The sequence below is a fragment of the Panulirus ornatus genome, chromosome 31 (assembly GCF_036320965.1).
Source record: "Panulirus ornatus isolate Po-2019 chromosome 31, ASM3632096v1, whole genome shotgun sequence".
NCBI lineage: Eukaryota > Metazoa > Arthropoda > Malacostraca > Decapoda > Palinuridae > Panulirus > Panulirus ornatus.
Window position 1 is genome coordinate 11,159,911 of NC_092254.1, and position 23,415 is coordinate 11,183,325.

At 42.3% G+C, this 23,415-nt stretch overlaps 1 protein-coding gene across 8 annotated transcripts in view; it reads left to right on the forward strand.

Moving 5' to 3' along the window:
• The window catches only part of LOC139758810 (putative neural-cadherin 2), an 831,293-nt gene that overhangs the window by 334,917 nt on the left and 472,961 nt on the right, over window positions 1-23,415 (forward strand). Inside the window, exon 1 of one of the 8 annotated variants that reach the window (XM_071680633.1) lies at window positions 7,599-7,733. The exons of the other annotated variants lie outside the window; for them this stretch is intronic. The gene's annotated coding sequence lies outside the window, so the exon portion shown is untranslated. Of the gene's footprint in view, window positions 1-7,598; window positions 7,734-23,415 lie in introns of those variants that run through there. 8 annotated transcript variants of the gene reach the window in all.

Genomic DNA, 23,415 nt, shown 5'->3' on the forward strand with positions numbered 1-23,415 from the left:
GAATCTGAGCTAAGCTATTTCAAGCCTTCTTTTCCTTTTGCGAAAAAAAAAACAAAAGGTGGAGAGATTAAAAAGATGCTGTGCCAGACAATGTAGATAGTATTGGTTCCTGGAACTTTGAGTGAACGTTTTGTGCTAAATAAAAGATCATGCTGTAGCTTGTCCCTTCATATATATATATATATATATATATATATATATATATATATATATATATATATATATATATATGTTCCTAGGAGTCCACGGGGAAATGAAACACGATAAGTTCCCAAGTGCACTTTCGTGTAATAATCACATCATCAGGGGAGATACAAGAAAGAAATATATAAGTTGGTTGATATACAAATAAGAGACGTAGCGAAGACGCCATTTGGTAAACAAGTAACATCTAATATATACATATATATATATATATATATATATATATATATATATATATATATATATATATATATTATATATATATATATATATATATTTATACATGTGATGTGTAGCAATCATCCTCCGTGCGCCTGAGGCTTCAACTATGAACAAAACATTTTCATTTCGTTCTTTCCCTCGGGCTTTATGTTATTTTCTTTTCGTTCAGTCTTACCAAAATATCAGATTTCTGTCATCCTCTCCATCTCCCTTATTCCTGGGAGGTTCATTCTCTCGCTCTCCTCCTTTTCTCCAGTGAAGTCAACTAAGAATAGACTTAAATTCCACTCAAGCGCCAGTGCTTCGCACCCTTTTTTTTTTTTTTTGAGTTCTTGCATTTGGTTGTAGTTCTTATACCAATCATTTCCTCTGCTACAGTAGTATGTCTAGTGATTCTAATTCCTCACCCACGTCAGCTTTTCATTCGTGTCTCAACATTTGCAACCTGCTGTAAAAAAAAAAAAGAAAACGAAAAAAAAAGATAGGTTTTGAATCTGCTGGAAAAAGAAAGAGAAAAATAAAGAAAATGGGGTTTGAATCATCCTCTACGAAAAATGACGACTGGCCACAATAATATATTATTTTTTTTCGAAGCCCAAAAGTTTGACGTTAGAACCTGTCCTAATGGTATGGTTTTGTGTACCCACTTAGCCTGCTGGACGTAGTCTGTACTCACTCTTCCCATTAACACCTCCTTACTGCCTCTGGTGGCTCTCTTAACATTCCACATAGTCAGAATGCATTACTCTTTCCCATTAACTATACTTTGGCTAACTACCTTTACTTTGACTTGCTTCAATTAAGGCAGTTTATATAGATGTTCTTTTTTTCCCGAGCTATGTTTTCTCTCTTTTGATTGAGAGTGAGTATTTTATATGGAAGGATTTTCCCTTTTACGAGTGAATTATTATTTTTTTTCGTATCATACGTATCTAGAGTTCCACTAGCAATGGGATTTCTATTTGACTCGCGTCTTGTAACGAATCAGTTGAAATTGGTATATTTCAATGGATAGAATATCATAACTTTTAATCCATACAGCGTAATGGTTCAGACACAACATACCTTGCTGAAATCAGTCAGAGTTCATTAGATGTTAATAGGTCTGACTCAAAAGCACAAAAGGTTATATAGGAAGAGAGAAAGACGATAGGGAGAAAGAGAATTTAACAGCTTAGCTGTTGAGGGAAAGAGAAGGTACCCTAACCCGATCAATCCTCGAGTATCCAGCGTCTACAAATATACTGTGGGGAATCAAGTACCAGATTCGGGCCTCTGGTCCAAGTCTTGGAGGCAGGAACATATGCAGAAGCCTCACGAAAACAATAGCCGGAGTGACTACTGAAGGAGAGAGAGAGAGAGAGAGAGAGAGAGAGAGAGAGAGAGAGAGAGAGAGAGAGAGAGAGAGAGAGAGCAGCAGCAGCAGCAGCAGCAGCATCAAGGCGAAGCGAAAGAAATGGTTGAAGAGAGGTGATGCTCGGAGAGCCAATAAGAGAGAGAGACTCTTCAGTCCACTCTGGTCAATAGCCAGACAGGTAAAGAACCACCCCAGGTGTGTGAGCAGTACTCCATACTAGGCCTGATAAGAGCATAGTAGATATGATATAGCTGCTCAAATGGAGAATGATTACGGCACCTATATGATAACACCCCCGCCTATTGGGAGGCAGACTTTGATACTCTTATTACATGAGTTTACATGAGAAAGACAGACAACAGGAGGGACTAATTGGCCCACGACCGGGTTGTCTGGTTGAAAAACAAAAAGAAAAAGAAAGAAAATGGAGTTCAACTTCACAAGAAAATATGATTCCGCTCAGCAGTCTTTTCTTTTAAGCCATCACCAACTCCCCGCTGCTACACATTGGCCTCCTACTGTTCCCAGGATGGAGTAGAGGATATGGCAACCTCCAGCATGTTTACATTATTACAGGGTGACTTGTAATGATTGTCTTGTATCAAGTAAAGGGAACGTAGTGATTCTTAGATAGAGACATAGGGAGAAATTGCGTTTTAGCATCACTAATCTTGACTTGGTCACTGCTTCACCATTCCGAAATGCTCACACAAGTCCAAATTGAGAATGGAAATATGTTCAGTACGAGAAAGAGAATGTGTCTAAGGAGGAGGAGGAGGAAGAGAAGGGGAGGAAAATTGAGCTAAAATGTATAACTTATACAAAAGCAAGAAGAAAACGGTGTAAACAGAGTGTAATGCGATTACTTTTCAAATGCTGTCATTTCTGATTTGTACGTTTATAAATGGGTTGACAAGGGCACTGACATGGCGCGTATCCTTGGCCGAGGTGTGTGTGTGTGTGTGTGTGTGTGTGTGTGTGTGTGTGTGTGTGTGTGTGTGTATGTTAAAAGTGCTTTTTTTTTAATCTCTCTCTTAAAAAGACGTTGAATCATTCTATAGAGAACAGTCGCTTTAGATGATGAGAGGATCACAAAGTCTTACGAATGTGGAAGCCTTTATGTTGCTAATTGTGTCGACGGGAAAATTTCCCTTGTACTCTAAGTCTTGACACACACACACACACACACACACACACACACACACACACACACACACACACACACACACAAGCACACACACTACAGAATACTTCCTGGCAGGAGGAGCAGGGCAATGCAGTAAATCCAACTCGCGTAGTGGGCTTATGTATTCAACATCATCATCACAAAGAACAGAGAGAACATTATGAACAAATACATTACAGTAGTTGGCGGAGGGCATGTCAGTCAACAGCCTTTTATTGCGAACATTTGAACAGAGATATATTGTTCTCTCATGACTCCTGCAATGGGGTGCAGGTATTTCACTAGGGTGGCCTATTTTTCTCGTTGCTGTTTTCTCTCTCTCTCTCTCCCCCCTCATTCTTCTCGCATCATCAACTTCACCCTTTGCTGGGAAAATAAGCCCCTGGTATCGCATGATCACTACGTTTCTTCCGTTCTAGGCAACACAGGAGCTGAATGAATTAATGATGTTAAGTAGGTATTAAGTTCAATGTCCATTATTCGGTTCCATTAAAGTTGGCGTCTTGTATCGCGTTTTCGTAAATGTATTTCTTGAGGTGTAAAAATCTTTTTTTTTTTTTACCTACGTAAAAAAAAAGATTATTTTATAACTCTTTGAACCAACTATCCACTTTTCAATCCTAGGAAATGAAAGTGTTAAGATCAAGAAATCGAATATGAAGAATAGAAATGAAGTGGATAAGGTCAGAGAAATTATTAGAATAGGAAAAGTTCATCCTAAGAGAAAATGTTGGCAGTAACAATAACATTTAATATGATCTTAAGAAAGATCATTTTCCTCCTTAAACAAAGCCTTCAATAGTGATACAAGATTATCGAATACCTTAAACAAAGCCTTCAATAATGATACAAGATTATCGAATACCTTAAACAAAGCCTTCAATAGTGATACAAGATTATCGAATACCTTAAACAAAGCCTTCAATAATGATACAAGATTATCGAATACCTTACTACCTTATCCTGGTTCCAGAACATTTAGGACGATTACGCCCAATCCCTTCCCAAGAACACATGAAAACCTTATATATATATTAAACAACAAATGCTTTATCGTTGAGTCAGACATTATGAAGAACTGTAGCATGATTCACGCAACAGTCTCCTCTATCAGTGCAGGACGCAAAGCGTAGTAGTAGTAGCAGTAGTCTGGTTCTTGCGTTAGCCTCCGTCACTGCAGTACGCATTGTCTTGGTTCTTGCGTTAGCCTCCGTCACTGCAGTACGCATTGTCTTGGTTTATGATGTGGTCATGTCCTCCATCAGTTCATGACGGACACTGTAGCATGATTTGTGCGTAAGTCTACATCGCCACAAGACGCAGTCCGTAGCATTGTTCGTGTGGGATTTTTACCTCTGTCAATTCGTATCGCAAACTCTGTCTATCCCGAACAACAAGAAGGCATAGTTTAGCATGTTGTTAGGTTCATATTACAGGTCTAACGCTATTCTGGTGGACAGTATTGTCATGTGACGATACGGTACTAGATATGGAACTGAAGTGGATGATGTGTTTATGGTTGTTGGCTTCGACGAAGGTTCTGTAACATTCTGTAATTTGCTGAAGGCGGGAGGAAGCGAGTACAGTCATGTTGAATATGTCTGAGATACATGGGTTTTCAAGTCAGTCACTCTGCAAATATTTGCAGCAATAGTGTCAAATAGTTTACCTCAAAAGACTGCAGTCAGTAGCGTTGATACAGGGGGGGAAAAATTGCACATTATATCATGGAGAATAAATCGAGAATTTTCAGATATTTACATTTTCTTATTTTTTTTTTACATCTAATGAATTATCGTAATTCAAAGTGAGAGTAAATTCTCTGGGCAATTCGTCGTTTGTATAGACTATCTTGCACGTTATCCAATTACGAATTGGAATTGCTAGAACCTTATCCAATTATTTTTCACATAAAAACTCACGATAACGTGTTGTATCGAAATGTCCCAAATGGTAACATCTGAATGGTGCCTCCTGTACCTTTGAGACAACATTGAAGTAGTTCGTTGCTGGGTGGACGAAATAGTTCGTTGCTGGGTGGACGAAGTAGTTCCTTTGCTGGGTGGACGAAGTAGTTCGCTGTTGGGTGGACGAAGTAGTTCGCTGTTGGGTGGTTGGTTGTTTGTCTAGGCTTTTAGGCCCATCAACTGCTAAGGACTTTAGGGTCGTCAATGTCAAGCTACATCTATCCAACCGAAAAAAATCTTTAACAACCTCCTCAAGTGTTGTGAATATCTCTCATAACACGCACTCACTATGCATGTGTTCCTCGAGTTCACTGTTGTGGGGAATGTGTTGTAGTTTAGTTCATCCTGATGACTTTGACATTGTAAGTTGTACAGCAAATTATGTTTTTTGGGGGGTAAGGGGTGTGGGGCAACGGGTCTTAGAGGCCAGGACGTAAATGGATAATGGAAAAGAGTAGAAGTGTTGAGGAACGACTTTGAAAGATGATTTCACAACCTTTGTTGTTCTTTTGACGCTAGAATCGCGACTTATCTGTAGGGAAGGTAGACTTTGAGAACATGTTCGTATGACATGTTTTCTCCTTTCTAGACTTTCCCTCGCTGAAGGTAGAATGACCAAATACGAGCCTGAGACTGGCGGGGCCTTAATCACAGAAGTACAAGGAGTGGACATTGAGAGGGCCTTTGTAACTCTACGAGTTACCATACACTGCTGAGTGGCGATCGTCTCTCATAACTTGGGGCCTCGTGCGCTGGGAACTTAAAAAAGTGGACATTGAGAGGGGCTTGGTAACTCTACGAGTTACCGTACGCTGCTGAATGGCGACCGTCTCTCATAACTTGAGGCCTCGTGCGCTTGAAATTTAGGATCCTTTGGTGTGTTTCTGAAGAAATTCACTGCGAGCTCTCTGGTCCAACGGCTTAATCGAACACCCACACCATCTCTCCTCTAGACCAGCTGATCACTTCCCCTGTGTTCATATATAACCACTTCCCTCCCGGCAAGTGCACGGTTTCTCCCCGGAATAGGCCACGGTGGGAACCAGACGTTCTGGGAAACAGCAGAAGCATCTCTGAGGTGCTATTGCTGGTAGAATTGTGGCCGCGATTATCTAGGCATTAGATAGATAACATCCCAGATAGATCTCAATTATCCAGAGGGTACTGTTCTTTGCCTCCTAGATGGGCGATTTCTCTAGGAAAAGTACAAGTCTTGACAATAGCCTTAGAAAGTCTTGCGTGTTTATGATCCTCGGCCAAGTTTTTGAGTAGATTTCAATCGTACATAATGAAGGGTTGGTAAAGGGGTGATACATATTGTATATCCAGCGTGTAGATTTGATGCTACAGTGAGTATTCATTGATATGATCTTTGAGATTGAAAGTCCACAGATAAGGTAAAGGAAATTTGATAAAAATTCTTATTCTTTTTATCACCGTGTGAATTACTATCATTTACGTTCATTGGTCACAAAGCAATTGGGGAAGGCGTCTTCAAACTTGGGCAAAGTTCCTTACTCCACAGTTCATATAATTGCCTCGTTACTTTTCAAGAGAATGGTCCATTTTACACTCCATCTATGAAAATAATCTAAAGTTCTGGTTTACCTTTGGGTTTTCCTTGTGTGCTGACCTCATATTAATCCTGATTATGATTGCCTCTGTATAGAAATCAGTTATAGTTGCTTCATTCGTATTTGGTACCTCATCTTTTATCATATATATATATATATATATATATATATATATATATATATATATATATATATATATATATATATATATATATTCGCAGCTTACGGGTGAATTAAAACATCTCAAGCTTTCGTTATCTTCCAAGACCTCTTCAGTATATGTAAGAGCAGTATGCCATAATGAATGACAACAGCGCAAGAACATAGGGCCAGTAGCTGCTTCGTCTATCATCAACATCCAGGAACAACAACATTATTTGTCGCCTCATCAACAGAAGTAAAAGCACTCAACGGTAACAGACTTCTGTTATTGATGTTATCATAAGCGTAGCAAGACCAACAGCACCAACTGTTAACACAGCATTTGTAACGGCATTAACATAGGCAGGAATTATATAGCACAGCATCTGGCTGGTGCAGCAACGGTAGCACAGCTCCATGAAGAACAGCAGCACAGGAGCAGCAGCGAAGAGACGGAGCAACAGTGATGATAGCATAGCTTCAAGAAGAACAGTAGTATTGAAGAAGATACGTGAAGATGCAAGAGCATTAACAGTAGCAAAGCCTCACGAAGAACATTATAACAAGAACAGCAGCGTTGGAGATGCAGTTGTTCTTCTTCACGAAGAACAACAGCATAGGAGTGGTAACAGTATATCAGTAATACAGCATTACGAAAAAAAAATGCAACATTACAGGAGAAGCAGGTAGCAAGTACAGCAAGAGCAACACAGCTTCACAAAGAACAGCAGCACAGGAGCATGGAGCACACAGCGGTTGGCGTGGCTGGTTCATCTCTCCACCAGCATCCAGTCGGGTGCCGGACACAGACGAGGGAACGCGTGGCGTCGGTGCTCAGCAGTGACGGAGTGGGGTCACTTGTCCTTCATCGTGTATGTCTTGTCCCTTCGTTCGATCCACCCTTCGAGTAACAGATCCCTCGAGTTGTTCCTTTCTGGATACATGATCATCAGGAGGGATCGCCAGAGACAATACGATTTGCATACAGAAATATCGCATGGGGGGAGGGGGAAATTAGGAAACCAGCTATTTACTCCTCCATCCGACAGGTGGGAGTTGACAGACCCCCTCTCTCCCTACAGGTAGGTGTTGCGCCACAAATCTTAGGTGACGACCTCCCTTGTGCTCTAGCCGTAAGAGACAAAGGGGAGGAAGGGAGTTTTGATATACCATGTCTTCACTACCAGGAGCCACATAGGTAGGTGTGTGTGTGTGTGTGTGTGTGTGTGTGTGTGTGTGTGTTGCCTTGAAGGACTTGGTGAACCTCGTATGTCCTTTCGCTGTGGTTTAGCTGTGGCTGAGTCTAATTGGCTCTCGAGGACAATTGACTTATTATAAACGACCCAGATGGTGTTAAGGTGATGGTAGAGAGCGTTATTTGACAACGAATTTGTTCTACTTCCGAATGCGGTGTTGACAAGACATGAATAATCATATGAAGTAGGTTAAGTTAGTTAATGATCGTATCATTTAGTTACCATGCTGTTGAACTACACATGATTGATCTATTTTCATAATTATAAACTCCAAGTAATTACTTATGCAAATTTTATTTCATAACATGAACAGTTATACAAAACTCATGATTCTTATAGTGGAAGGCAGTGTGTCGAAGTCTCCACTGTTAAACCTAATAACATCGATTATTCACAAGTGATCTCAACTTTCGCCGTTCATACACTTTCCCAGACTTAGAAATTAGCTTCTGTCAGTTCTCACTGTAAACTGCCGCCAGCGAATTGTCACTAGGAAACAGTAACTAACTCACTTTCCAGACTCTCCCACTCCTGACAGACGGCAGACGTGCCCCTCTCGTCCAAACCCCTTTGAGTTCACCTCCCTCACCCCACACCATCCGTAGACAGATCAAACAGCCATGGTGACAACACACAACCCTGCCGCAGACCTACATTCACGTGGAACAACTTAACCTCCTCTCTCCCTCCTCGCTCACATGCCTTACTTTTATGATGAAAACTCCTCACTGCGTCTAGTAACTTTCCTTCCACAAAATCTATTCGTAACATCTCTCATAAAGCATCTCTATCAACCTCATCATATACATTCCCAGGATTCGTAAGTGACACATACGAATATCATTTCGCTCAATATTTCTCGAACAAATTCCACAAAGTGGACACATGTTATCCACACATCCTCAACACTCCTGGAACCACATTGTCCCTTTCCAGTCTAATGCTCTGTGTGTATGCCGCCCATCTTCTGAATCACCTCTCTCCCACCTAACTTACCAGGTATGCTCGACAAATTCATACCCTAAGAACTAGAACATTTACTTACAAGTTATGATAAGATAGTCTGCAGTAATAAGGTTGTAATACGATCGTTTGCAGTAATAAGTAAGAGTCGTTATCCGTTTTAGGCACAGGAGGGATTGACTTTCTATGTACTCAGTGGGAGTGCCTCTTGTATAAAACCCAGGTTGTGTTTCCACTGCATGCTGTCAGAGAAAGACACGTCTGAGAGGTTAGAAGAACAGTCAAGCACACGCAATATACCCATGCACTTGTCTTGAGAACGTCCCATTCCACTATGATATATGAGATCATACTTTTACGTTGAGGCTGTGAATAGATGCGATGCACTTGTGCGTAGTCAGGCCAGAGGTGGAGAGCTGTACTAATGTACCCAGCTTTGTTGTTGTTAGGGCCTTTCATCACTACCTGAGATCGGTCGATCATCGGGACAACATTACATACCATACCCAGAACTGGGTACTCGTCAATAGCAAATAGCATCATGATCTTCCATGAATTGGTTTAATGACTCTTGCTGTCTCATATACGTGAGTCGGGCTCTGAATATGATTGATGAGCAGGGTGGAGGCTAAGAGTGGCATCTCCTTTCGATACATGTTCACAATAGTAGTTTCCTTGACGATGAAGTAAGTAAATGCTGAAGACAAGTATACTGTTAATTGGAAGATGTTGGGCAGTAAACATATTTTCTTTTTTTAACATGATGGTTACGATCCTAAGGTAGAATTGACTTTTTCAGTACAGAACAGGAGGTGGAGGGTTGCGCTTCGAGATGAGATCAAGGGAGTTACAGTTACACATATGCATCAAAGATAAAGGGAAGTGATATGTGTACGAATATGAAGTTGGTATTTCCAGAATAGCATAAACGTAAATGGCGTTTCTAGCTGGCTGTGCACCAACACACAATAGAAGGGCGCGCAGAGAAGCTGTTTAAAGTCTTAATTGGTAGAATGCAGCCAGAGGATGAAAGGACTGCAGTGTTTAGTGACTTGGAGTGCAAAAGCGGGGAATCATAGGAGCAAAAGCGGCTTTAATAGGTGTAAATTAAAAAAACTCAGACAGAGAGAGAGAGAGAGAGAGAGAGAGAGAGAGAGAGAGAGAGAGAGAGAGAGAGAGAGAGAGAGAAAAGGAATTTGTGTGAGGCAGTTGTTGCTTTCATATAACGAACTTCAAGATATTTTCATACGTAATACAAAGAAACTTAGGACCGACCACCACAGTCCTGTTGAGCTCGGGTATTTCAGATTGCATCTGCCTCTAACCACTCGGTGCAATTTGGTAATCTGGTTGTCTGTATATATTGCTGGCTTTCGGAACGCTAGAGAGAGAGAGAGAGAGAGAGGTAAACAAAAATGACTTTGTCTTCAGAAACTGAGTGTATGATGATAATGGCGCTCTTGAACCCGCACCTTGTTTTCCTGGCTGAAGCTAATCTTAAAAAGCGACTATGGCTTAACTAAACTACCACCCTAACCTAACCTAACCTGACCTGGCAGAGTTAACATTTTCAGCATGAAGTGAGAAAATGTTTTCACGTTCTGTGGTAGTATGGTTAAGGGAGTAACATGGACGAATGGTTTTACATATATATATATATATATATATATATATATATATATATATATATATATATATATATATATATTCCTATGAGTTCGTGTTTCATTTTCCCCGTGGACTCATATGAATATATATATATATATATATATATATATATATATATATATATATATATATATATATATATATATATATATATATATATATATATATAATCAGACCTCCAGGTACACCCCTTTAAAGACCAAAATACTGGAATCCATCGTTTCGATCTCCCATACTACCATGACCTACAACCACCACGTATAATTAATGCGTTTACCTGCTCGAGATCGTAATTCCATTTCTATCAACGTTACTGAGGCCTCAGGTTCATGTTGTGCCAAAAATAACATGACAGGTCATTCAGTAATAGTGTCCATTGGTTATCCTTTGAAGTGGAAGGTGTGTGTGTGTGTGTGTGTGTGTGTTAACTGGTGTGAGGGTTCTGACCTTTGACCTGACCCAAAAGGCTAGGCTAGCGCCATGCCGAAGAGGTCAACCATGGTGCCAACAGACGTTTGTCATGTTTAAGTAAATCTTCCGAGGAAGGAAGGAAGGAGGAAGGAAGGAGTCGACAATTGGTGATCCATCCTCCTCCCAATACCTTCCTTCTGCGTCTTCCTTAAGGTGTTTCTGTGCCATTTCTTTCATTCTAATTTACTTCGTTTCTCCTGCTTGCTTGCGTCTTATTCATGATGGTGAAACAATTCAGAGTGTTCGGGAACTTCAGCCATGTTGGTTTTCAGCTCACATGTGTTATGTGTTCATTTTTTTTTTTTTTTTGGCTCATTTGATTCTTTCCAACATGGATGATCCTCTGACATTCTTATAGTATTTCCTGCAGCTCTCCCTGTGTGTTGATGTCTCACATGATCCACACTCATCCCCTCCCCTACTGTATTGATGCATCCCCTGGTGTCCATCACTCCCCTTCCCTACTGTATTGATGCATCCCCTGGTGTCCATCACTCCCCTCCCTACTGTATTGATGTATGCCATGATGGCCATCACTCCCCTTCCCTACTGTATTGATGTATCCCCTGGTGAACATCACTCCCCTTCCCTACTGTATTAATGCATCCCATAGTGCCCATCACTCCCCTTCCCTACTGTATTGATGTATGCCATAGTGCCCATCACTCCCCTTCCCTACTGTATTGATGCATCCCCTGGTGTCCATCACTCCCCTTCCCCTACTGTATTGATGCATCGCTTTGTGCATGTCACTCCCTTTCCCTGCTGTATAGACGTATCGCCTGCTGAACATCACCCCCCTCCCTTACTGTATTGATGCAACACCTGCTGTGAACATCACTCCCCTTCTCCACTATGTTGATGTATATCGTCTGGTGCCAACAGTCACACTTTTGACTGGCTAACACGATCAAGCTTTCCTTGACTTGGTTTCATAGGCTGCCGGCAGTTGATAATGAAAGGCTGGCTGTGTTGCAAGCAAGCTTGGCCAGCTTGAACTTGCAAAGACGTATGAATAGAAGAGTGGTCTCATCGTAAAGACCTGAATATGATCTTTGAGTGGCATACTAGTGGTTCCCAAACCGTTTGCGATGGTTCTCAAAACGACCGATTAAATAACCATAGAAAGGTATTTATTGGACACACGTACAATAACCATTTGGCCTAATCTGATTTGCTCAAAGGTGGGGAAGATATATTAAAGCAGAGAAACGTTTAAAGAAAATCTTTTTGTACGTATGAGTCTGTTTGTATACATAGATTTGCTTCTATGTATATATTTTCTTAGAGATTATTGATAGAATTTTTACTAAGAACTACAACCAGTTATTTTAAGACCAACTGCACGAGGGAAAAGACTGAAATTATTTGCAAGAGTTGGAACATCGTTCTCGCTGAAGATCATGATGGTCAAGACTTAACGATGGTCAAGAGTTAACGAGGCTTGAGCACATATCATTTCCCCGGGCACCTTCCTGAGGCTACCGGGGGGTAAGAATTCTGATGAAGCAGAAGGGAAGAACAGATAACGGGGAGACCTGATGGTCCATGGCGAGGTGATCTGCGATCGTTATATCATTTGTAGTAGAAGCAGGACAGTAGAGCAGACGCTAGTTGAGCCATCTGTGACTCTGAGCATCCTCGGACGTTTCGCAAGAACGACGTGGGAGATTGTGACGTCTATCTTCGGCTGAGTCCACGTTGGAATAGGTACAGGCCATACGTAAACTCCAGCAGAAGAGCCTCTTCGATCTCACAAAGCTTCGTGCTTGAGTAGAGGTTTAGGATGGGGGAGGCTCCCCCTCAGAAGCGGCCTTCGAGGAGCGTCTTGATGGAGGAAGGACAACGGGCTGTACGACCACTATCGCTTCGGTAAGGGGCGTCGTGTTGGCGTAAGGGACGGGCCACAAGACCAGGACTTGCTTATCCGTACTGAAGGAGGCTCGTGGGCCACGGGAGCGCGGATCCACTGCTATACTAAGCAAGTTGTTTCGGAAGGAGGAAGGCTGGAATAAATGGTGCAGTTAGAACGGGAACGAATGATAGCAGCGAAGTTACGGCGTTAATGGACCGAACTGTCATAAAATACGAGGCTCTGCCAAGAGGCAAGACTTGCGTTAATGCTTGGCGCATCGCGATTTAAAGTGCCTTTACCTTCAGCATTTTTGGATAACGTAAGAAAACAATAACTCTAATGACTCATCGTTTGTATTGTGGTACGAAGTCTTCTGCCTAACACTCTTTAGCACAGGGGCACGACATCTTTTCATTTTATCATCTATGATATGGCATACTTGTTTCATACAGCTGGGAAGGTGAGATGATTATGACAGTAAGACAAAGGTTTCTGTGTTAGCTTGTGACGACACCGCTTCCAGAAGTAAGGGCGAGTCACGTACTCTGATTTACATGGCGTGGAGTGTACAGGGACGTCTGCAGTGGCCTTTGTGTATATATATATATATATATTTTTTTTTTTTTTTTTTTTTTTTTTTTTTATACTTTGTCGCTGTCTCCCGCGTTTGCGAGGTAGCGCAAGGAAACAGACGAAAGAAATGGCCCAACCCCCCCCCCCCCCCATACACATGTACATACACACGTCCACACACGCAAATATACATACCTACACAGCTTTCCATGGTTTACCCCAGACGCTTCACATGCCTTGCTTCAATCCACTGACAGCACGTCAACCCCTATATACCACATGACTCCAATTCACTCTATTTCTTGCCCTCCTTTCACCCTCCTGCATGTTTAGGCCCCGATCACACAAAATCTTTTTCACTCCATCTTTCCACCTCCAATTTGGTCTCCCACTTCTTCCCTCCACCTCTGACACATATATCCTCTTTGTCAATCTTCCTCACTCATTCTCTCCATGTGCCCAAACCATTCAAACTCACCTCCCAATTGACTTGACCCTCACCCCTACTGTACCTAATAACCTTGCTCTTATATATATATATATATATATATATATATATATTTATATATATATATATATATATATATATATATATTCCTATGAGTCCATGGAGAAAATGAAACTCGAAAAGTTCCCAAGTGCACTTTCGTGTAATAATCACATCATCAGGGAGACACAAGAGAGAAATATAACAGTCAGTTGATATACATCGAAGAGACGAAGCTAGGACGCCATTTGGTAAAAAAAAAAATGTGATCCTTTCCAATAATATAAATATATAATATATATATATATATATTATATATATATATATATATATTAATTTTTTTTTTTTTTTTTTTTTCTTTTTTAAACTATTCGCCATTTCCCGCGTTAGCGAGGTAGCGTTAAGAACAGAGGACTGGGCCTTTTTTGGAATATCCTCACCTGGCCCCCTCTGTTCCTTCTTTTGGAAAATTAAAAAAAAAAACGAGAGGGGAGGATTTCCAGCCCCCCGCTCCCTCCCCTTTTAGTCGCCGTCTACGACACGCAGGGAATACGTGGGAAGTATTCTTTCTCCCCTGTCCCCAGGGATATATATGCATTTTTTTTTTCGTCGAGATGATATGTCTAGAGAAGGCAAAAGAAAGCCCTTTTAAAAAAGGCAAGATAGAGAGCAGAGCATGTCGTCCAGATATGTACTTCTTAGGAACAGTATGAAAAGGTTTCGTTCAGGTTAGATACTTGTAATATTTCAAGAAAAAAAAAAAAAGGGAATGAAGGCTTCATGCAAAGGCAATTGTATGCGTAGGTACTTGTAAGGAACGAAACTAATTGTTCAGATGTTTCCCAAGGGTCACTTGTTCAAGTCTATATGGCTCAGTCTGTATCGATAACTAATTAAAAATGTCTCTTTTCTTTTACCAACTATTCTGCGATAGTATTGTTGAAAATATGGTAATGAGTAATCTTGTAGAGTAGAGTTATTTTATGTTATTATTGATGCAGTGATATAGGTGCCAACAAGACATCTTGTGTGCATTACATTGTCATGTTGACACTTTGTCGATAGCAAGTTTGCCTGATCCAATGTTGAGGTACAGCATATAGAGAGAGATCAAAACAGTCCATATTTCCGCCTTAGGCCATATCGGATACTTGGCCTCAAGATTTTAAGTCTGCTTTACATTTCATTTCCCTCTTGTGACCATGCTAATAGGGTCTACCATTCCCCTATGGTAAAGCAATGGCATACAAAACCTTAAAATTTAATTAAATTCTCTCAATGATTAGCAGAATTTGCAAGAACTGAGTCGATACTGTTGGGTTTTTACACCAACATTCTCACTATCTATGAATGACGCACACTTTGTGCTCGGTCCAGATTCATACATAAGTGAGAGGAGAAAGATGACGTGAGTGACATGAAGAACAATAGAGTTCATTCTGTCTCCCTTCCTGTGAGTTCGTGATGACCATCTCCATCGTCTAAGTCATGTCTTTGATCTGTAGACTGGCACTGTGTATCTGAAACAAGAAGACACTTAGAAAGCGGCCGATGACCATGCATGACCTGCAATTGTTAATGAACTATTAATTGTAACATTAACAGTGACATCAACTCTTTCCCCTCCTTGTCATTTTGCTAGTATGTCTGTATTCACCAGTGTGCCACGCACGTTGTATGCAAATGCGCTAAGCACACGTATGCAAAGAGACGTTCAGACTGTCTTGTTATAGCCTTGGATGAAATGGTTTTCATATGGAGGGAGGTTTTTTTTAAGTCCTCGGGACAAAAGCAGCTATAGGCATGGGTGTATCCCTCCCACACGTATCTAGAAGCGAGGTTCCTGTATTGTCCCGCCTCTCTTGTTATGAATACAATTATGCAAATACGCTTTGTTTCCCAGATATTAAAGCTTTATCATTTGATCCCAGTATTGTAATAAAGTAAAATATATAGGGTCTTTTATCAGAGGGGTATCTCTCTTACAGAGGGTTGTTATTGATAATCTATATGATAATTATCTTTTATTGGCAATGCGCAAAGTGTTTAGAACGGGATTTTGTATGCTGTCTTGTGGCAAGTGTAGCTCTGTTACCCTGTTATGATCCCAGTTTAATTCTATTTAGTTAATAGATACATGAATTTTTGACGTTGATATTGGAAATGATGCAAGTCTATTTTAGTGAAGTACAAGGGAAAGTTGAAGTTGACTTTACAGTTAGATTTGCATGGTTTTGGAAGCAATAGCATTTTACTAAATCTGCTATGCTAATCGATTCCGTGATATAGTAGCATATTTATCAAAATAGATGAGATCTTTTTTGTCCCATGGTCCTGAGTACGTGACCATATCGTAGACATAAGTTATGTTGGTGTGTAACAATACATTACTTTTTTTTTTTAATTTCGTGACTCTGTAGTAGTAGTAGTTGTAGGCAACCTCCGACCTGGGAATACAACCGCTTAGGTATTGGGAAGTTATCAATACCGGCGCAGTATATGCAGTATTGTAGTGTCTATCACATTCCTTTCCCTGGCCCAGGTAGCTGCCTTCTCTCTCTCTCTCTCTCTCTCTCTCTCTCTCTCTCTCTCTCTCTCTCTCTCTCTCTCTCTCTCTCTCTCTCTCTCTCTCTCTCTCTATCTATCTATCTATCTTTTTGCCAACGCCCATACGTAGGATTTCCGGGCAACCAGCAGTCCACAACTCACCCCTCTCTTTCACAAACTTAACACTTTGAAACACATTACTCACACACACACACACCCTTTTCTACTCGCTACACTAGTACATTCCTCCCTTTATCCACAAATCAAGACAGTACGCCAGTACCTGGACTATCTCGTGCTTATTCGGAACATCAACACTGGTCGAGGAGTTCTGGATGGTTTCCAGGGCCGTGTCGACCGACGTTAAGAAAATGGAACCTACCCAAAGGTCATTGGACACAGCTCCCAGGTCTGTCTCTTTCTCCATTCATTCTCGCAATATTTACAGTCTCGCCTCTGACCTTTTTCTTCTACAGTCTCGCCTCTGACCTTTTTCTTCTACAGTCTCGCCTCTGACCTTTTTCTTCTACAGTCTCGCCTCTGACCTTTTTCCTCTACAGTCTCGCCTCTGACCTTTTTTTTTCTTCTTCTCTGTCGAATACCATATGTCTCCTTCCTCACCTGATTATCATATCTCTGAAACTCAACCGTCCAAGGCTTTTACTCTTGTAGATCTGTGACTTCAGTCTCTGCCATCGTTTCTACCCGAAGGGTAGTGTTTGCGGCTACTGTGATACAACGTCTTTCATTGCTCACTTCGTAAATCATGAGTCTTGTAATTGTGATGCCTCTCTTGCTTAAGACTCCTCTCGCATCTAGAACTTTTCTTGTACGTCTTGTATATTTCCCTTCCATTTACTCCAGCTATGCACCACTCCTCTTATTTCTTGGTACGAAGGATTGCAGTCTTCACATCCATGATCTCAATTCCTCGTGTGTAAGGGAATTCAATATGCACCTTAAAGGATCGGTTAACGTCTATTCAGGATGATCCAGTTGGTGCTAAGGCCTTGCCATTCCCACTCCATATTTCTATCACTTCTAGTTGGGTACGCCCACCCTCTATTTCCCCATTCGAAAGTCCAACTTCGCCACCTTGAGAGAGCGCAGTGGTCATTCCTGCACAGCTTCTTTTTTTTTTAATTGACTTTCCCTTGAACGGATATTGCTTCATCGGTTTGGATGCTTGGTGCTGCGCTGAACGCATAGCGCATGTTATCAGGGCTCGGGATGTAGTCCTATTTCTCATCTCCAACTGATTTTTTTTTTTCAGCAATTGTGTTATGATCTCACTTTTATCAGGGACAGAGCTTGTCACAGACATGAAACTCATTCCTTTCCTCTCAATCCCATTCAGATTTCACTTTTATTTGGAATCACTACAAAGCTGTTCTTCATACAGCTGTCAAACACTCCTTAACCGAATTTCCTCATTCGCTTCCTCTTACGTGTTCATTTCTCTTTACCGGAGATGGCTTCTGACTGGAACGTGTTTTGCCTGAGTTATGTGAGTCGCTGTTAGGAAAAAAAAAAGAAATATGATGTTGAAGGTTCCAGTCACGTAGGGATGTGATAGTTTTGATCATTATTTCATTAATGACTCTGACAAGGGGTTCACTGACGTGCACCACCTCAAGATAGCCACAATGACCTCTGTTCGATCACCTTTAGATGACCACGCCCACCTCTCCCCTAACCTTTCGGTGGGCCACACTGACATTTGTGCCATCGTGTCATCGAGATCCCACACCCACCTCTGTCTCCTCAAGATCACACACACACACACACACACACACACACACACACACCATCATCTCTGTCTCATCATCTCAACAAAACGCATCGAGCTGTCCCATCCTTTTCAACAAGGCCAACCACCTCTGTCCCCATCACTTCGAGAAGGCCAGGCCACGCCCACGTCCGTCCCAAATCTCTGAGGCCCTTCCGCGACGGTTGTCGTCCCCCCCCCCCCCCCCGCCCCACCCGCCCTTCTCCACGACCTATAAGCCTCGCATAACAATGAATGAGGTCGTTCCCAATCACCCCGAACGATCCGTAACCTGGACATATAATTTTCTCCCTTCCTCCTAATTCCTTCGGTATTTCTTGGGTAGGTGGCTAGCTCGTAGAGCCGAGGTCCGTCAGATATATTAATACAGGAGAGGAGGAGTTTTAAGTACGCCCCAGCATCGTGTCATTATATCATCACCTGTACTCTTTAAGTAGGACGAGACGAACGTGCCATCAGCTTTCATTTTTACCCATATCAATCTAGAGTTTACTTTCTTACACTCTATCACATACTCCCACCACTCCTGTTTAAGGAGTAGTGCTACTCCTTCCCTTGCTCTTGTCCTGTCACTAACCCCTGACTTTACTCCCAAGACATATAGTAGAGACAGTGCCTCGTATACATGGCCGTGTCGACTGCTGATTCACTCTGGTCTCTAAGAGGTGAACATGGTGAGTTGGAATTTACTGTTGAGAGTGAAAAGGGATGCGCGAGTGCTTCAGGCAAAGGGTGTGGTGTTGTCGAATATGTGGTGGTAGATCGGCGATACGTCTGCCCAGGAGTGGTGGTTAGCGTTTCTGAGAGAGAGAGAGAGAGAGAGAGAGAGAGAGAGAGAGAGAGAGAGAGAGAGAGAGAGAGAGAGAGAGAGAGAGAGAGGAACGCATTTGGAGGGAGAGGAAAAAAAAATTAGGAAATTGAAACCAGTCAAAGACATCCAATTATTGATAGAGGACTAGGACCAAAAGTCTCCCTTGGACGGCGGACGAAAAATGTGTCCTGAATAGTAATCAGTGATGTTCGACTCGCTAATTAGTGATGTTCGACTCGCTAATTTCACAGAGGTCCTCGATAATCGTCCAGCCAAGTGACCTCTTGGAGTGGGGGCAACTGTAACTTTGGCCGGATTTACCAATATTGTTAAAAAGATGTTGGTAAGTGTGTGTGTGTGTGTGTGAGAGAGAGAGAGAGAGAGAGAGAGAGAGAGAGAGAGAGAGAGAGAGAGAGAGAGAGAGAGAGAGAGAGAGAGAGAGAGAGAGAGAGAATATACACTTAATTACCAGGTACTTGACGACGCGATTTCGTCAGTCATAACGGTAGGGGCTGGTTGCGAAAAGTTCTGTACATTTTTGTGTTTTCTCGCCCGTCTATCATTCTTCTCCCTTATCTATCCCCGCCGAACCACCTAATCACAAGAGGGCAAGCTGGCTGCCTGCCTATCTGTCCTCCACCCACTGCCAATTCACCAAAAGGTGTCCTCACCAACAAGTAGCGCTGGGGGAAGGACTAGCTACAGGGGGTTGGGCCCACGAGAACACTGGCCAAGACTCAAGGGTCATTTGTTGAACCCGACGACGGATATATATCCGTAGACGACGGATATATAGATATCGTAGACTTTGTGTTCTTACCTCGCGTCAAGTGGAAGGTGGAGAGGTAGGCTTCGTAACCTTTTGTGATGTTTTAGTGAAGTGTTTGTTGTTTGTTTGAGTCTTGTCACGCATGGGAACGAGCCAGGGGTTGTGGTGGTGGTGTGCCACGGTGGGGGTTGGGACGTTGTATGAGCAGCGTTCACGTAGCGAAGCAGTGTACTGGAAGGGGATGGGTAGCGGCATCTCATAAGGGGAAGATCCTCTCCCAAGGAATCATCTTGGAGGAGGAGGAGGAGGAGGGGAAGGAGGAGGAGGAGGAGGAAGAAGAGGGACGACTCATGTTTAGAGAGCGAGATGTGATGCCAGGGGAGGGAAGAGGGGGTTAAATGTGGTCTGTACCCACCTCCTGGTGAGCCATGGGGGGAGGAGGAACGAACCCACACGTAAACACGGTGTCTTGGAGGAAAGCTGGAATAAATGGTGGAGGTAAGATATGGACGAATGATAAGAGGTGAGTTATGGAGGGTAGTCGGGTGCAGCTATCACAAAATTCGAGGTGCAGTAAGAAGGTAAGACTGGTGGTGAGGCAACTCTCTAACTCTCTTCACTTCTGGACGAATGAAGGTTCCATACTAATGTCCATTTTACTACCTGGTCTTCGCTGAGGACCTCCGTTTCCGACTGGTGCCTTCAGCATGAAAGAAAAAAAAGAAAGAAATCAGGTTAATGAGTGAAAGCAGCAACATTACAAAGAGTTCTGCATTATCAGACAAGATTAACGAAACCTTTAGAAAAAAAACTTTAAAACAATTGTTAAATTTAACAATGGCTTGGTTGCTTCGTATTTGCTAAATTCGAATGATGCATTGTCATTCAGGGAAGATACAGGTGCTTAGAAGCTGTTAGGGATAGGAATGTGACGAGTATGTCTTGGAGAGAGGAGAGAGAGAGAGAGAGAGAGAGAGAGAGAGAGAGAGAGAGAGAGAGAGAGAGAGAGAGAGAGAGAGATTACTAGATTATTTAATAACATCCCTGGAACAGGAATGTATCCTTAAGTGTTTCGTGATGTGATTGTGTTAGGTCTCTCACTGTTGTTGTGTTGTGTTAGACACTCTGGCGGCCAGCACTGTGTGAACACAATCTAATTTACCGTCGGTTCTGTGAACTCCACCTGGGATGGCTGGAGTTTAGGAATCGCTGATGTACGAAATCACGAGCCTTAAGAGCACGACGGTGCGACCCTCTTTAAGCATAATGGTTTTATTAGCCTTTGACCTGACCTTTACAATATAGGGTGAAGAACCAAATCCAGAATACCCATAGAGCGCACCTTCATTCCCAAGGTTTATGTTTTCATACTCAACGAATTGAGCCATGTTCGAGGGGCCATGGAACTTATTCTAAGGTCGTAACGATTACGTGCTTGTTAAGTCGTGGTGAAGAGGTTAAGAACGCATGTACGAGTCGTTTCCATGAGAACGAGTGTACAACTACCAGCACCTTATGAACATGGCATTATATGATCACGTATCGAAATGAGGCTTTCAAAAGCTGGAAGTGCTCGCATGTCAACACTAGTGTGAAGGCCACCCCATTGTGAGCGCCTGGCTAACGACGCCACCTAGACAAGCTAGACAAGGAGAGCGCCACCAGTGTCGAGCGCTGTTGTACACATCGTCGCTGTTTGTGAACGCTGTCATTATGTAAATTAGGTTTCGGTTGGCGTCTGCGTTTAACACATCACACTGCTGAAGAATTTGAAGAAAGTTGCCAAAAAAATATGAATATTCACATGACACGTTTCTTTAACAAAGTCTTTCAGTCCCTTACTATTTCATTGCAATATTTCGTTAATGATGTCTCTATATAAGACATTGTTAGGCTGACCTAGTACTGGCCGATTGTAATTTTGTTAATTAGGTGTATTAAACAGATTGATCATCTCGGGACAATATCTCACACTTGCCTAGTTTCACGTGTGGGAAAATTCGTATTACAGAAATATTTGAATAGGGAGAGATTAGTCTAAGGCCTCATGAACTGGTAGCGCAATTTTACCTTCAGGAAACGTATAGAAGACTTGGAATTAGTGTTTCCCTTAATACCTTCTACTTGCACTGTAATTCTAAGCAATGAATTTAACCCATACCCGTTTTAATGGGCATCTGAGACTTCAAGGGTATACACACACACACACACACACACACACACACCATGCGGGTGCAGGGGAATGAGAGCTCCTTTGAGGGCGAGAAAAATCGCGACGACGATGCCTTCTTCTTCCTTTCCATTCGCTAACGATGATACAGCCCGTGTCGAAGTGAACTCTTGGCTGGCGACGGTACCCGCTTGAAGACGTAGTCTTGCGAGTATCAAGAGAATACATATGGCCTAGCACAGTCAGCAGAAGGCTGAAGATACAACCCCGTGTAGCAGCAGACAGTACGGCTCATTCTTGCAACGCGTGAGCTCGTAATAGACTTATGCTCAAACACTAGTCTGTTGATAAGGTGGAGGGATGGATGCCCCGCCCCCCACCGAGTTTCATCAGCTGAATGGTCCTCTGGCGTAGCTGGTTGCGACCAGGCGCCCCCCCCCCCTAGTAAAACCTGGGTCTTCCGTCTTGGGAACAGTCATCTCGCACGTGATACACCCAGATACACAGGGATCTGCTTCTCGTCACACACATGTGTATCTCATGGTTGAAAATTCATGCCGGCTTGTTTCTTCTCTCTCTCTCTCTCTCTCTCTCTCTCTCTCTCTCTCTCTCTCTCTCTCTCTCTCTCTCTCTGAGTCACATCTGTTACTACAGCACTGCCTGCTATTTGCTGTGACGTCAGTGTTTCCGAGAAAGACACACACACACACACACACACACACACACACACACACACACAACAACTATTGTTTCGGAACTGCTCTGTGTTGTGACGCTAGTGTTTCCTGTTGTCACAGCTATTTGCCTACGGCACTTACTGCGTGACGTTCATATTCTTGCGTCACAGATAACGTTACGGCACAGCTGTTTTGTTGTGACGCCAGTGTTCTTGTGTGTCATATCTATTGCTACAGGACAACTGTTGCTGTGAGTCGATATTCTTGTGTCACAGTATTTACTGTGAGACATTCAGCTGTGATGTTTATTACTATAGATTGTTGTGTTTGGATGTTATTGGTGGTATAGTGGTGGTATGGCTGTGACATTATTATTACTGTTACATAGTCATTGATGTAACGCTACTGATGCATCCTAGCTGTTGTTACTAATGTGTCAGTTTTGCTGAGGAGACACTTAATCTCGTAACACGTTGCTCTTGTCGGAACTGTTTTGAAATTACAGTGTAAGTACAGTTACCAAAGTGGTACACATCTCTCTGCTTTACCTAGACTCACGTCTCTCTCTCTTCGTTACCAAATGTTACACCTTATCCCTCCGTTACCTAATGGTAACATCTCACAGCATTATCTGGCCTCATACACATGCTCCTCTGTTACCAAATGTTACACATCAACTTTCTGGCTTACCTAGCCACACACACACATCTCTCCCCTCTCTGTTACCT